Here is an 18,630-nt window from a genome sequence, read left to right on the forward strand (position 1 = left end):
TGTTAGTGAAAAGTGGAAACAACAGACTTAAAACTATTTATACTACATCTGTTAGTGAAAAGTGGAAACAACAGACTTAAAACTATTTATACTACATCTGTTAGTGCAAAGTGGAAACAACAGACTCAAAACTATTTATACTACATCTGTTAGTGAAAAGTGGAAACAACAGACTCAAAACTATTTATACTACATCTGTTAGTGCAAAGTGGAAACAACAGACTTAAAACTATTTATACTACATCTGTTAGTGAAAAGTGGAAACAACAGACTCAAAACTATTTATACTACATCCGTTAGTGCAAAGTGGAAACAACAGACTTAAAACTATTTCTACTACATCTGTTAGTGAAAAGTGGAAACAACAGACTTAAAACTATTTATACTACATCTGGCAGTGAAAAGTGGAAACAACAGACTCAAAACTATTTATACTACATCTGTTAGTGAAAAGTGGAAACAACAGACTTAAAACTATTTATACTACATCTGTTAGTGAAAAGTGGAAACAACAGACTTAAAACTATTTATACTACATCTGTTAGTGAAAAGTGGAAACAACAGACTTAAAACTATTTATACTACATCTGTAAGTGAAAAGTGGAAACAACAGACTTAAAACTATTTATACTACATCTGTTAGTGAAAAGTGGAAACAACAGACTTAAAACTATTTATACTACATCTGTTAGTGAAACGTGGAAACAACAGACTTAAAACTATTTATACTACATCTGTTAGTGAAAAGTGGAAACAACAGACTTAAAACTATTTATACTACATCCGTTAGTGCAAAGTGGAAACAACAGACTTAAAACTATTTCTACTACATCTGTTAGTGAAAAGTGGAAACAACAGACTTAAAACTATTTATACTACATCTGTTAGTGAAACGTGGAAACAACAGACTCAAAACTATTTATACTACATCTGTTAGTGAAAAGTGGAAACAACAGACTCAAAACTATTTATACTACATCTGTTAGTGAAAAGTGGAAACAACAGACTTAAAACTATTTATACTACATCTGTTAGTGAAAAGTGGAAACAACAGACTTAAAACTATTTATGCTACATCTGTAAGTGAAAAGTGGAAACAACAGACTTAAAACTATTTATACTACATCTGTTAGTGAAAAGTGGAAACAACAGACTTAAAACTATGTATACTACATCTGTTAGTGAAAAGTGGAAACAACAGACTTAAAACTATTTATACTACATCTGGCAGTGAAAAGTGGAAACAACAGACTCAAAACTATTTATACTACATCTGGCAGTGAAAAGTGGAAACAACAGACTTAAAACTATTTATACTACATCTGTTAGTGAAACGTGGAAACAATAGACTCAAAACTATTTATACTACTTTTGGCAGTGAAAAGTGGAAACAACAGACTCAAAACTATTTATACTACATCTGGCAGTGAAAAGTGGAAACAACAGACTTAAAACTATTTATACTACATCTCTAAGTGAAAAGTGGAAACAACAGACTTAAAACTATTTATACTACATCTGTTAGTGCAAAGTGGAAACAACAGACTCAAAACTATTTATACTACATCTGTTAGTGCAAAGTGGAAACAACAGACTTAAAACTATTTATACTACATCTGTTAGTGAAAAGTGGAAACAACAGACTCAAAACTATTTATACTACATCTGTTAGTGCAAAGTGGAAACAACAGACTCAAAACTATTTATACTACATCTGGCAGTGAAAAGTGGAAACAACAGACTTAAAACTATTTATACTACATCTGTTAGTGAAAAGTGGAAACAACAGACTTAAAACTATTTATACTACATCTGTTAGTGAAACGTGGAAACAACAGACTCAAAACTATTTATACTACATCTGTTAGTGAAAAGTGGAAACAACAGACTTAAAACTATTTATACTACATCTCTTAGTGAAAAGTGGAAACAACAGACTTAAAACTATTTATACTACATCTGTTAGTGAAAAGTGGAAACAACAGACTTAAAACTATTTATACTACATCTGGCAGTGAAAAGTGGAAACAACAGACTTAAAACTATTTATACTACATCTGTTAGTGAAACGTGGAAACAATAGACTCAAAACTATTTATACTACATCTGGCAGTGAAAAGTGGAAACAACAGACTCCAAACTATTTATACTACATCTGGCAGTGAAAAGTGGAAACAACAGACTTAAAACAATTTATACTACATCTGTAAGTGAAAAGTGGAAACAACAGACTTAAAACTATTTATACTACATCTGTTAGTGCAAAGTGGAAACAACAGACTCAAAACTATTTATACTACATCTGTAAGTGAAAAGTGGAAACAACAGACTTAAAACTATTTATACTACATCTGTTAGTGAAAAGTGGAAACAACAGACTCAAAACTATTTATACTACATCTGTTAGTGAAAAGTGGAAACAACAGACTCAAAACTATTTATACTACATCTGGCAGTGAAAAGTGGAAACAACAGACTTAAAACTATTTATACTACATCTGTTAGTGAAACGTGGAAACAATAGACTCAAAACTATTTATACTACATCTGGCAGTGAAAAGTGGAAACAACAGACTCAAAACTATTTATACTACATCTGTTAGTGAAAAGTGGAAACAACAGACTCAAAACTATTTATACTACATCTGTAAGTGAAAAGTGGAAACAACAGACTTAAAACTATTTAAACTACATCTGTTAGTGCAAAGTGGAAACAACAGACTCAAAACTATTTATACTACATCTGTTAGTGCAAAGTGGAAACAACAGACTCAAAACTATTTATACTACATCTGTAAGTGAAAAGTGGAAACAACAGACTTAAAACTATTTATACTACATCTGGCAGTGAAAAGTGGAAACAACAGACTTAAAACTATTTATACTACATCTGTTAGTGAAACGTGGAAACAACAGACTCAAAACTATTTATACTACATCTGTTAGTGAAAAGTGGAAACAACAGACTTAAAACTATTTATACTACATCTCTTAGTGAAAAGTGGAAACAACAGACTTAAAACTATTTATACTACATCTGTTAGTGAAAAGTGGAAACAACAGACTTAAAACTATTTATACTACATCTGTAAGTGAAAAGTGGAAACAACAGACTTAAAACTATTTATACTACATCTGTTAGTGAAAAGTGGAAACAACAGACTTAAAACTATTTATACTACATCTGTTAGTGAAAAGTGGAAACAACAGACTTAAAACTATTTATACTACATCTGTTAGTGAAACGTGGAAACAATAGACTCAAAACTATTTATACTACATCTTGCAGTGCAAAGTGGAAACAACAGACTCAAAACTATTTATACTACATCTGGCAGTGAAAAGTGGAAACAACAGACTTAAAACTATTTATACTACATCTGTAAGTGAAAAGTGGAAACAACAGACTTAAAACTATTTATACTACATCTGTTAGTGCAAAGTGGAAACAACAGACTTAAAACTATTTATACTACATCTGTAAGTGCAAAGTGGAAACAACAGACTCAAAACTATTTATACTACATCTGTTAGTGAAACGTGGAAACAATAGACTCAAAACTATTTATACTACATCTTGCAGTGCAAAGTGGAAACAACAGACTCAAAACTATTTATACTACATCTGGCAGTGAAAAGTGGAAACAACAGACTTAAAACTATTTATACTACATCTGTTAGTGAAAAGTGGAAACAACAGACTTAAAACTATTTATACTACATCTGTTAGTGCAAAGTGGAAACAACAGACTCAAAACTATTTATACTACATCTGTTAGTGAAAAGTGGAAACAACAGACTCAAAACTATTTATACTACATCTGTTGGTGCAAAGTGGAAACAACAGACTTAAAACTATTTATACTACATCTGTTAGTGAAAAGTGGAAACAACAGACTCAAAACTATTTATACTACATCCGTTAGTGCAAAGTGGAAACAACAGACTTAAAACTATCTCTACTACATCTGTTAGTGAAAAGTGGAAACAACAGACTTAAAACTATTTATACTACATCTGGCAGTGAAAAGTGGAAACAACAGACTCAAAACTATTTATACTACATCTGTTAGTGAAAAGTGGAAACAACAGACTTAAAACTATTTATACTACATCTGTTAGTGAAAAGTGGAAACAACAGACTTAAAACTATTTATACTACATCTGTTAGTGAAAAGTGGAAACAACAGACTTAAAACTATTTATACTACATCTGTAAGTGAAAAGTGGAAACAACAGACTTAAAACTATTTATACTACATCTGTTAGTGAAAAGTGGAAACAACAGACTTAAAACTATTTATACTACATCTGTTAGTGAAACGTGGAAACAACAGACTTAAAACTATTTATACTACATCTGTTAGTGAAAAGTGGAAACAACAGACTTAAAACTATTTATACTACATCCGTTAGTGCAAAGTGGAAACAACAGACTTAAAACTATTTCTACTACATCTGTTAGTGAAACGTGGAAACAACAGACTTAAAACTATTTATACTACATCTGTTAGTGAAACGTGGAAACAACAGACTCAAAACTATTTATACTACATCTGTTAGTGAAAAGTGGAAACAACAGACTCAAAACTATTTATACTACATCTGTTAGTGAAAAGTGGAAACAACAGACTTAAAACTATTTATACTACATCTGTTAGTGAAAAGTGGAAACAACAGACTTAAAACTATTTATGCTACATCTGTAAGTGAAAAGTGGAAACAACAGACTTAAAACTATTTATACTACATCTGTTAGTGAAAAGTGGAAACAACAGACTTAAAACTATGTATACTACATCTGTTAGTGAAAAGTGGAAACAACAGACTTAAAACTATTTATACTACATCTGTTAGTGAAAAGTGGAAACAACAGACTCAAAACTATTTATACTACATCTGTTAGTGAAAAGTGGAAACAACAGACTCAAAACTATTTATACTACATCTGTTAGTGAAAAGTGGAAACAACAGACTTAAAACTATTTATACTACATCTGTTAGTGCAAAGTGGAAACAACAGACTTAAAACTATTTATACTACATCTGTTAGTGAAAAGTGGAAACAACAGACTTAAAACTATTTATACTACATCTGTTAGTGCAAAGTGGAAACAACAGACTTAAAACTATTTATACTACATCTGTTAGTGAAAAGTGGAAACAACAGACTTAAAACTATTTGTACTACATCTGTTAGTGCAAAGTGGAAACAACAGACTCAAAACTATTTATACTACATCTGTAAGTGAAAAGCGAAACAACAGACTTAAAACTATTTATACTACATCTGTAAGTGAAAAGTGGAAACAACAGACTTAAGACTATTTATACTACATCTGGCAGTGAAAAGTGGAAACAACAGACTTAAAACTATTTATACTACATCTGTTAGTGAAACGTGGAAACAACAGACTCAAAACTATTTATACTAAATCTGTTAGTGAAAAGTGGAAACAACAGACGTAAAACTATTTATACTACATCTGTTAGTGCAAAGTGGAAACAACAGACTTAAAACTATTTATACTACATCTGTAAGTGAAAAGTGGAAACAACAGACTTAAAACTATTTATACTACATCTGTTAGTGCAAAGTGGAAACAACAGACTCAAAACTATTTATACTACATCTGTTAGTGCAAAGTGGAAACAACAGACTCAAAACTATTTATACTACATCTGTAAGTGAAAAGTGGAAACAACAGACTTAAAACTATTTATACTACATCTGGCAGTGAAAAGTGGAAACAACAGACTTAAAACTATTTATACTACATCTGTTAGTGAAACGTGGAAACAACGGACTCAAAACTATTTATACTACATCTGTTAGTGAAAAGTGGAAACAACAGACTTAAAACTATTTATACTACATCTGTTAGTGAAAAGTGGAAACAACAGACTTAAAACTATTTATACTACATCTGTTAGTGAAAAGTGGAAACAACAGACTTAAAACTATTTATACTACATCTGTTAGTGCAAAGTGGAAACAACAGACTCAAAACTATTTATACTACATCTGTTAGTGAAAAGTGGAAACAACAGACTCAAAACTATTTATACTACATCTGTTAGTGCAAAGTGGAAACAACAGACTTAAAACTATTTATACTACATCTGTTAGTGAAAAGTGGAAACAACAGACTCAAAACTATTTATACTACATCCGTTAGTGCAAAGTGGAAACAACAGACTTAAAACTATTTCTACTACATCTGTTAGTGAAAAGTGGAAACAACAGACTTAAAACTATTTATACTACATCTGGCAGTGAAAAGTGGAAACAACAGACTCAAAACTATTTATACTACATCTGTTAGTGAAAAGTGGAAACAACAGACTTAAAACTATTTATACTACATCTGTTAGTGAAAAGTGGAAACAACAGACTTAAAACTATTTATACTACATCTGTTAGTGAAAAGTGGAAACAACAGACTTAAAACTATTTATACTACATCTGTAAGTGAAAAGTGGAAACAACAGACTTAAAACTATTTATACTACATCTGTTAGTGAAAAGTGGAAACAACAGACTTAAAACTATTTATACTACATCTGTTAGTGAAACGTGGAAACAACAGACTTAAAACTATTTATACTACATCTGTTAGTGAAAAGTGGAAACAACAGACTTAAAACTATTTATACTACATCCGTTAGTGCAAAGTGGAAACAACAGACTTAAAACTATTTCTACTACATCTGTTAGTGAAAAGTGGAAACAACAGACTTAAAACTATTTATACTACATCTGTTAGTGAAACGTGGAAACAACAGACTCAAAACTATTTATACTACATCTGTTAGTGAAAAGTGGAAACAACAGACTCAAAACTATTTATACTACATCTGTTAGTGAAAAGTGGAAACAACAGACTTAAAACTATTTATACTACATCTGTTAGTGAAAAGTGGAAACAACAGACTTAAAACTATTTATGCTACATCTGTAAGTGAAAAGTGGAAACAACTGACTTAAAACTATTTATACTACATCTGGCAGTGAAAAGTGGAAACAACAGACTTAAAACTATTTATACTACATCTGTTAGTGAAACGTGGAAACAACAGACTCAAAACTATTTATACTACATCTGTTAGTGAAAAGTGGAAACAACAGACTTAAAACTATTTATACTACATCTCTTAGTGAAAAGTGGAAACAACAGACTTAAAACTATTTATACTACATCTGTTAGTGAAAAGTGGAAACAACAGACTTAAAACTATTTATACTACATCTGTAAGTGAAAAGTGGAAACAACAGACTTAAAACTATTTATACTACATCTGTTAGTGAAAAGTGGAAACAACAGACTTAAAACTATTTATACTACATCTGTTAGTGAAAAGTGGAAACAACAGACTTAAAACTATTTATACTACATCTGTTAGTGAAACGTGGAAACAATAGACTCAAAACTATTTATACTACATCTTGCAGTGCAAAGTGGAAACAACAGACTCAAAACTATTTATACTACATCTGGCAGTGAAAAGTGGAAACAACAGACTTAAAACTATTTATACTACATCTGTAAGTGAAAAGTGGAAACAACAGACTTAAAACTATTTATACTACATCTGTTAGTGCAAAGTGGAAACAACAGACTTAAAACTATTTATACTACATCTGTAAGTGCAAAGTGGAAACAACAGACTCAAAACTATTTATACTACATCTGTTAGTGAAACGTGGAAACAATAGACTCAAAACTATTTATACTACATCTTGCAGTGCAAAGTGGAAACAACAGACTCAAAACTATTTATACTACATCTGGCAGTGAAAAGTGGAAACAACAGACTTAAAACTATTTATACTACATCTGTTAGTGAAAAGTGGAAACAACAGACTTAAAACTATTTATACTACATCTGTTAGTGCAAAGTGGAAACAACAGACTCAAAACTATTTATACTACATCTGTTAGTGAAAAGTGGAAACAACAGACTCAAAACTATTTATACTACATCTGTTAGTGCAAAGTGGAAACAACAGACTTAAAACTATTTATACTACATCTGTTAGTGAAAAGTGGAAACAACAGACTCAAAACTATTTATACTACATCCGTTAGTGCAAAGTGGAAACAACAGACTTAAAACTATCTCTACTACATCTGTTAGTGAAAAGTGGAAACAACAGACTTAAAACTATTTATACTACATCTGGCAGTGAAAAGTGGAAACAACAGACTCAAAACTATTTATACTACATCTGTTAGTGAAAAGTGGAAACAACAGACTTAAAACTATTTATACTACATCTGTTAGTGAAAAGTGGAAACAACAGACTTAAAACTATTTATACTACATCTGTTAGTGAAAAGTGGAAACAACAGACTTAAAACTATTTATACTACATCTGTAAGTGAAAAGTGGAAACAACAGACTTAAAACTATTTATACTACATCTGTTAGTGAAAAGTGGAAACAACAGACTTAAAACTATTTATACTACATCTGTTAGTGAAACGTGGAAACAACAGACTTAAAACTATTTATACTACATCTGTTAGTGAAAAGTGGAAACAACAGACTTAAAACTATTTATACTACATCCGTTAGTGCAAAGTGGAAACAACAGACTTAAAACTATTTCTACTACATCTGTTAGTGAAACGTAGAAACAACAGACTTAAAACTATTTATACTACATCTGTTAGTGAAACGTGGAAACAACAGACTCAAAACTATTTATACTACATCTGTTAGTGAAAAGTGGAAACAACAGACTCAAAACTATTTATACTACATCTGTTAGTGAAAAGTGGAAACAACAGACTTAAAACTATTTATACTACATCTGTTAGTGAAAAGTGGAAACAACAGACTTAAAACTATTTATGCTACATCTGTAAGTGAAAAGTGGAAACAACAGACTTAAAACTATTTATACTACATCTGTTAGTGAAAAGTGGAAACAACAGACTTAAAACTATGTATACTACATCTGTTAGTGAAAAGTGGAAACAACAGACTTAAAACTATTTATACTACATCTGTTAGTGAAAAGTGGAAACAACAGACTCAAAACTATTTATACTACATCTGTTAGTGAAAAGTGGAAACAACAGACTCAAAACTATTTATACTACATCTGTTAGTGAAAAGTGGAAACAACAGACTTAAAACTATTTATACTACATCTGTTAGTGCAAAGTGGAAACAACAGACTTAAAACTATTTATACTACATCTGTTAGTGAAAAGTGGAAACAACAGACTTAAAACTATTTATACTACATCTGTTAGTGCAAAGTGGAAACAACAGACTTAAAACTATTTATACTACATCTGTTAGTGAAAAGTGGAAACAACAGACTTAAAACTATTTGTACTACATCTGTTAGTGCAAAGTGGAAACAACAGACTCAAAACTATTTATACTACATCTGTAAGTGAAAAGCGAAACAACAGACTTAAAACTATTTATACTACATCTGTAAGTGAAAAGTGGAAACAACAGACTTAAAACTATTTATACTACATCTGGCAGTGAAAAGTGGAAACAACAGACTTAAAACTATTTATACTACATCTGTTAGTGAAACGTGGAAACAACAGACTCAAAACTATTTATACTAAATCTGTTAGTGAAAAGTGGAAACAACAGACGTAAAACTATTTATACTACATCTGTTAGTGCAAAGTGGAAACAACAGACTTAAAACTATTTATACTACATCTGTAAGTGAAAAGTGGAAACAACAGACTTAAAACTATTTATACTACATCTGTTAGTGCAAAGTGGAAACAACAGACTCAAAACTATTTATACTACATCTGTTAGTGCAAAGTGGAAACAACAGACTCAAAACTATTTATACTACATCTGTAAGTGAAAAGTGGAAACAACAGACTTAAAACTATTTATACTACATCTGGCAGTGAAAAGTGGAAACAACAGACTTAAAACTATTTATACTACATCTGTTAGTGAAACGTGGAAACAACGGACTCAAAACTATTTATACTACATCTGTTAGTGAAAAGTGGAAACAACAGACTTAAAACTATTTATACTACATCTGTTAGTGAAAAGTGGAAACAACAGACTTAAAACTATTTATACTACATCTGTTAGTGAAAAGTGGAAACAACAGACTTAAAACTATTTATACTACATCTGTTAGTGCAAAGTGGAAACAACAGACTCAAAACTATTTATACTACATCTGTTAGTGAAAAGTGGAAACAACAGACTCAAAACTATTTATACTACATCTGTTAGTGCAAAGTGGAAACAACAGACTTAAAACTATTTATACTACATCTGTTAGTGAAAAGTGGAAACAACAGACTCAAAACTATTTATACTACATCCGTTAGTGCAAAGTGGAAACAACAGACTTAAAACTATTTCTACTACATCTGTTAGTGAAAAGTGGAAACAACAGACTTAAAACTATTTATACTACATCTGGCAGTGAAAAGTGGAAACAACAGACTCAAAACTATTTATACTACATCTGTTAGTGAAAAGTGGAAACAACAGACTTAAAACTATTTATACTACATCTGTTAGTGAAAAGTGGAAACAACAGACTTAAAACTATTTATACTACATCTGTTAGTGAAAAGTGGAAACAACAGACTTAAAACTATTTATACTACATCTGTAAGTGAAAAGTGGAAACAACAGACTTAAAACTATTTATACTACATCTGTTAGTGAAAAGTGGAAACAACAGACTTAAAACTATTTATACTACATCTGTTAGTGAAACGTGGAAACAACAGGCTTAAAACTATTTATACTACATCTGTTAGTGAAAAGTGGAAACAACAGACTTAAAACTATTTATACTACATCCGTTAGTGCAAAGTGGAAACAACAGACTTAAAACTATTTCTACTACATCTGTTAGTGAAAAGTGGAAACAACAGACTTAAAACTATTTATACTACATCTGTTAGTGAAACGTGGAAACAACAGACTCAAAACTATTTATACTACATCTGTTAGTGAAAAGTGGAAACAACAGACTCAAAACTATTTATACTACATCTGTTAGTGAAAAGTGGAAACAACAGACTTAAAACTATTTATACTACATCTGTTAGTGAAAAGTGGAAACAACAGACTTAAAACTATTTATGCTACATCTGTAAGTGAAAAGTGGAAACAACAGACTTAAAACTATTTATACTACATCTGTTAGTGAAAAGTGGAAACAACAGACTTAAAACTATGTATACTACATCTGTTAGTGAAAAGTGGAAACAACAGACTTAAAACTATTTATACTACATCTGGCAGTGAAAAGTGGAAACAACAGACTCAAAACTATTTATACTACATCTGGCAGTGAAAAGTGGAAACAACAGACTTAAAACTATTTATACTACATCTGTTAGTGAAACGTGGAAACAATAGACTCAAAACTATTTATACTACTTTTGGCAGTGAAAAGTGGAAACAACAGACTCAAATCTATTTATACTACATCTGGCAGTGAAAAGTGGAAACAACAGACTTAAAACTATTTATACTACATCTGTAAGTGAAAAGTGGAAACAACAGACTTAAAACTATTTATACTACATCTGTTAGTGCAAAGTGGAAACAACAGACTCAAAACTATTTATACTACATCTGTTAGTGCAAAGTGGAAACAACAGACTTAAAACTATTTATACTACATCTGTTAGTGAAAAGTGGAAACAACAGACTCAAAACTATTTATACTACATCTGTTAGTGCAAAGTGGAAACAACAGACTCAAAACTATTTATACTACATCTGGCAGTGAAAAGTGGAAACAACAGACTTAAAACTATTTATACTACATCTGTTAGTGAAAAGTGGAAACAACAGACTTAAAACTATTTATACTACATCTGTTAGTGAAACGTGGAAACAACAGACTCAAAACTATTTATACTACATCTGTTAGTGAAAAGTGGAAACAACAGACTTAAAACTATTTATACTACATCTCTTAGTGAAAAGTGGAAACAACAGACTTAAAACTATTTATACTACATCTGTTAGTGAAAAGTGGAAACAACAGACTTAAAACTATTTATACTACATCTGGCAGTGAAAAGTGGAAACAACAGACTTAAAACTATTTATACTACATCTGTTAGTGAAACGTGGAAACAATAGACTCAAAACTATTTATACTACATCTGGCAGTGAAAAGTGGAAACAACAGACTCCAAACTATTTATACTACATCTGGCAGTGAAAAGTGGAAACAACAGACTTAAAACAATTTATACTACATCTGTAAGTGAAAAGTGGAAACAACAGACTTAAAACTATTTATACTACATCTGTTAGTGCAAAGTGGAAACAACAGACTCCAAACTATTTATACTACATCTGTAAGTGAAAAGTGGAAACAACAGACTTAAAACTATTTATACTACATCTGTTAGTGAAAAGTGGAAACAACAGACTCAAAACTATTTATACTACATCTGTTAGTGAAAAGTGGAAACAACAGACTCAAAACTATTTATACTACATCTGGCAGTGAAAAGTGGAAACAACAGACTTAAAACTATTTATACTACATCTGTTAGTGAAACGTGGAAACAATAGACTCAAAACTATTTATACTACATCTGGCAGTGAAAAGTGGAAACAACAGACTCAAAACTATTTATACTACATCTGTAAGTGAAAAGTGGAAACAACAGACTTAAAACTATTTAAACTACATCTGTTAGTGCAAAGTGGAAACAACAGACTCAAAACTATTTATACTACATCTGTTAGTGCAAAGTGGAAACAACAGACTCAAAACTATTTATACTACATCTGTAAGTGAAAAGTGGAAACAACAGACTTAAAACTATTTATACTACATCTGGCAGTGAAAAGTGGAAACAACAGACTTAAAACTATTTATACTACATCTGTTAGTGAAACGTGGAAACAACAGACTCAAAACTATTTATACTACATCTGTTAGTGAAAAGTGGAAACAACAGACTTAAAACTATTTATACTACATCTCTTAGTGAAAAGTGGAAACAACAGACTTAAAACTATTTATACTACATCTGTTAGTGAAAAGTGGAAACAACAGACTTAAAACTATTTATACTACATCTGTAAGTGAAAAGTGGAAACAACAGACTTAAAACTATTTATACTACATCTGTTAGTGAAAAGTGGAAACAACAGACTTAAAACTATTTATACTACATCTGTTAGTGAAAAGTGGAAACAACAGACTTAAAACTATTTATACTACATCTGTTAGTGAAACGTGGAAACAATAGACTCAAAACTATTTATACTACATCTTGCAGTGCAAAGTGGAAACAACAGACTCAAAACTATTTATACTACATCTGGCAGTGAAAAGTGGAAACAACAGACTTAAACCTATTTATACTACATCTGTAAGTGAAAAGTGGAAACAACAGACTTAAAACTATTTATACTACATCTGTTAGTGCAAAGTGGAAACAACAGACTTAAAACTATTTATACTACATCTGTAAGTGCAAAGTGGAAACAACAGACTCAAAACTATTTATACTACATCTGTTAGTGAAACGTGGAAACAATAGACTCAAAACTATTTATACTACATCTTGCAGTGCAAAGTGGAAACAACAGACTCAAAACTATTTATACTACATCTGGCAGTGAAAAGTGGAAACAACAGACTTAAAACTATTTATACTACATCTGTAAGTGAAAAGTGGAAACAACAGACTTAAAACTATTTATACTACATCTGTTAGTGCAAAGTGGAAACAACAGACTCAAAACTATTTATACTACATCTGTTAGTGCAAAGTGGAAACAACAGACTCAAAACTATTTATACTACATCTGTAAGTGAAAAGTGGAAACAACAGACTTAAAACTTTATACTACATCTGTTAGTGGAAAGTGGAAACAGCAGACTCAAAACTATTTATACTACATCTGTTAGTGAGAAGTGGAAACAACAGACTTAAAACTATTTATACTACATCTGTTATTGAAACGTGGAAACAACAGACTTAAAACTATTTATACTACATCTGTAAGTGAAAAGTGGAAACAACAGACTTAAAACTATTTATACTACATCTGTAAGTGAAAAGTGGAAACAACAGACTTAAAACTATTTATACTACATCTGTTAGTGAAAAGTGGAAACAACAGACTTAAAACTATTTATACTACATCTGTTAGTGAAACGTGGAAACAACAGACTTAAAACTATTTATACTACATCTGGCAGTGAAAAGTGGAAACAACAGACTCAAAACTATTTATACTACATCTGTTAGTGAAACGTGGAAACAACAGACTTAAAACTATTTATACTACATCTGTTAGTGAAAAGTGGAAACAACAGACTTAAAACTATTTATACTACATCTGGCAGTGAAAAGTGGAAACAACAGACTTAAAACTATTTATACTACATCTGTTAGTGAAACGTGGAAACAACAGACTTAAAACTATTTATACTACATCTGTTAGTGAAACGTGGAAACAATAGACTCAAAACTATTCATACTACAGTGCACTTGATCTACTTGTAACATTGCCAAAACCTGGGTTTTTATTCGTTTTAATGTGTTACTCCACTATTTCTGCACATTTACAAAATATAAGGTAATGTGGAAAACCACCCAAACAGTTTACAAATTATATTGACTTTTACACTATTTTTTACCCAATAGCCTACTATAGAAATGATAAAACAATAAGACATAAACTGTATGTTTGTACTTATAAGTCATACTTCACAATTCGCTTCCCTGTATGTCAAAATATTTCTTGCTGTCCTCACAATGCCAGGTACTGCAAATGAAGTGAAAATATGTGTTACTAATTCACTCACGCAGTTACTAATCTGTAAAATATTGGTACTTGCTTAACAATGACAGTAGCTTATATTTATTGTATATATTGTATATTGTATTGTATATTTATCATTTTCAAGCATAAAAATGCTTAATGTAGCCCAAAAAATACCAAAAATGTGCTTATAAATGCACATTTTTGTCTAACAGTGTCACAATCAGCTTAGCTGGAGTAGGACCCAGACACAGAGGAGGAGAAGAAATAAGAAATATTAACAAAAAGCACACTCAAAAAGGAGTGAGGAACAATAATTAAGGATGCACACTTAAAGTGTGGAGAAACAGAAATTGCACGCAAAGGTTTTGGAGAAGTAACGATGGGTCTGAGCCACAGGAAACGAGAAGCATGGAGCTAAACCAGAGGAGATGTACGCCACTGGAAGGGTGAACCATCAGGAATCTATTGGGGAGTGAAGGGACTGGAGAGCTTAAGTAGTCAGGAGGAAGTGAGTATCAGGCGTGCACAGCAAAGAGGCCATAACCAAACACAAAACTTTATTGTTGTACTTATAAGACATACTGCATGATACGTTTCCCGCTATGTAGAATTCTTACTTACTGTCCTCACAATGCCAGGTAGTGCAAATTAAATAAAAAGTACAATATTTACTTAATATGTATTTGTTACTAATTCACTCACGCCGTCACTAATCTGTAAAACATTGGTACTTGCTTGATGATGAGTTGCTGTGCAATACAGTAGCTATTATTTATTGTTTTAAGTTCATTTTCAAGCATAACAATGCCTGATTTTTAGCAATTTTTTGACTAATAGTGTCACAATCAGCTTAGTCGGACCCAAACGCAGAGCAAAAAAATTAAAAAAGGAATATTAACAAAAACCACACTCCAAAAAATGTGAGGAAAAAATATTGAGGATGCACACTTAAGTGTGGAGAAACAGAAATTGCACGCAAAGGTTTCGGAGAAGTAACAGTACTCGGCGACGATGGGACTGAGCCACAGGAAACGAGACGCTAAAGCAGAGGACATTAAGTTAAAAGTTTGTCTATTCTCTGCATTTGGCTACATTGAGACCCTTGATGCTGAGTGCCAAGCAGGGAGGTAATGGCTCCCATTTTTTATAGTCTTTGGTATGACTCAGGACGGACACCTTAAACACAAGGCCACTGAGTTGGAGGAGATATACACGACTGGAAGGGTGAACCATCAGGAATCTACTGGGGCCAAGTGAAGGGACTGGAGAGCTTAAGTAGTCAGGAGGAAATGAAGTGTCGGGTGTGCGCGCAGGAGGCTTTGCCCTGTGACCCAGAACTCAGGCCCTGCAACAAACGGAAAACAGGCCACAGCAAATAGGCCATGATCAAACGATTGTTATATTACGGATCGGAGTGAAGCCGCAAATGTTGAAGTGGCGAGCAACACATGTATTGAAAACAGGTCTTACTAGATAACTAAAACTCAAATCTTGAAATACATTACTCCACTACAAGCAAGATTGCAGCAGATCATAGGAAAGTGAGGGATGTGACTGAATATTTCCAGCACAGCAGTCTTTTCAACACTCTTCCCCAAGTCTCCACACAGTGTGTATTACTGTCTACCATTGCACTCGCTAATGATAATATATATGTTTTAATGTTAATTAGGTTCACTGCCAGTGTATTGCTGAATGTGTGCATTTCTGGCTGAAAAATGTATACTGTCACATGTTATCGCTGGAAAACTGCAAAGCTATAACAGTGTCTAGTGAAGCAAAAATAAGTTACAACATTGTCTACATAAGAAAAAAAAAATCACCCCTATGTTAAAGACATTGGGGAAAACACAAGCAAGATACTATTTTTCTGGGTTAAATGTTAAAGCATTTGGTTTTGTTATTAGTTCATTTCAAACATGCATACTTTTACAATATGGTAGTGAAAAACTGGTAGGTCCAGTTTTTCACTCCATCATGTGCAAAGAGGTGTATAGGAAGATGCAGCTCTTATTAGATCCCACTTCTCCGAGCAATTGTTAGCACCTTTCTTTCTACTCAATCTGTAACACAAACAGTGGATACATAAATAAAACATGAGGTTTTCATAAATCAATAGTTAAAGGAGAACTGCTTGTCGTTCAAAATCATCATGAAAGACATTACGACAGACGGATTTTAAAAAAATGCATCCTAAATATTAAATAAACGTAAATAAAAGTCCACAGCGGAGCCAAAGGGAGCTCCACTATCCCGCCCATAAAATCGGATAAATAGCCATTCAAAAAGTGACAACCAATACTCTCCAACTTTACATTTCGTAACAAAGTATTGGTCATTTTGTTATTACGAACGCTAACGCAGACGATCTATTTAGAGCGGCGCCGTGATCATTTCCTATGATCAGCAGCTTGCTCACTTCCTTGCTCCCTGTAAGTTTATTCCTGATCAGCTGTGGGCAAACTACGGCCCGCATGCCACATCCGGCCCGTTGAACTCTTTAATCCGGCCCGTTGAACTCTTTAATCCGGCCCACCAAATATTAAAACAGAATAGAGCAAAGATCTGTTTTGAGAATTGCCACGACAAAACTGATACTAAACTTTGACGCACTGTTTCTTTGATGTTCTGACATGATATTGTTAAAAATGGAGGTATTATGATTAAAATAGCCTATGTTTGAGAAGCCTACTCTTACATCCAACATATGTGAAAGGCTTTGAAATGCATCATGTGCTCGCCCGGCCCGTCTTTCAAGTTTCAAAAGTCAATGTAGCCCCTTAGCCTAAAAGTCTGCCCACCCCTGTTCTAGATCATAAATCCTGCAACTCACCTGCACAGAAGAAGTTTGAGTAGGTATTCTGACATGTTGGGAGGATTATGAGACATTTTTCATCGAAATGGGAATATATGAACAGCCTAATGACAGAAAACATTTTACAGTAAGTGATGTGAATGTGAGTGTGAATGTTGTCTGTCTATCTGCGTTGGCCCTGCGATGAGGTGGCGACTTGTCCAGGGTGTACCCCGCCTTCCACCCGATTGTAGCTGAGATAGGCACCAGCGCCCCCCGCGACCCCGAAAGGGAATAAGCGGTAGAAAATGGATGGATGTTACTTTATGTATGTTGTCTGTAGTAAGCAGAAATCATCCATCCATCCATTTTCTACCACATATTCCCTTTTGGGGTGGCGGGGGGCGCTGGCAGAAATCAGTGATGAAGAAAAAAAAGCAAGCGTTGTGATGCGCTTTTGAAATGATTGCGCCACGTATGCTTAAAATGATTAAAATAAGCATGTATTAAGTGTTTTTCTAAATGTGCTGGTTACTACATTACATATATACTTACATCATGTATATATTACATGTTATTATGAATGTTACTACATTACATATATACTTACATCATGTATATATTACATGTTATTATGAATGTTACTACATTACATATATACTTACATCATGTATATATTACATGTTATTATGAATGTTACTACATTACATATATACTTACATCATGTATATATTACATGTTATTATGAATGTTACTAGATACTACATATATACTTACATCATGTATATATTACATGTTATTATGAATGTTACTACATTACATATATACTTACATCATGTATATATTACATGTTATTATGAATGTTACTACATTACATATATACTTACATCATGTATATATTACATGTTATTATGAATGTTACTAGATACTACATATATACTTACATCATGTATATATTACATGTTATTATGAATGTTACTACATTACATATATACTTACATCATGTATATATTACATGTTATTATGAATGTTACTACATTACATATATACTTACA

At 32.1% G+C, this 18,630-nt stretch overlaps 1 protein-coding gene across 2 annotated transcripts in view; it reads left to right on the forward strand.

Annotated features, from left to right (window-relative positions):
• The window catches only part of LOC133536542 (growth hormone receptor-like), an 82,447-nt gene that overhangs the window by 24,281 nt on the left and 39,536 nt on the right, over window positions 1-18,630 (forward strand). The window contains exon 1 of one of the 2 annotated variants that reach the window (XM_061877171.1): window positions 15,267-15,289. The exons of the other annotated variant lie outside the window; for it this stretch is intronic. The gene's annotated coding sequence lies outside the window, so the exon portion shown is untranslated. Of the gene's footprint in view, window positions 1-15,266; window positions 15,290-18,630 lie in introns of those variants that run through there. 2 annotated transcript variants of the gene reach the window in all.

This window comes from Nerophis ophidion, linkage group LG17 (assembly GCF_033978795.1).
Source record: "Nerophis ophidion isolate RoL-2023_Sa linkage group LG17, RoL_Noph_v1.0, whole genome shotgun sequence".
Taxonomy (NCBI): domain Eukaryota; kingdom Metazoa; phylum Chordata; class Actinopteri; order Syngnathiformes; family Syngnathidae; genus Nerophis; species Nerophis ophidion.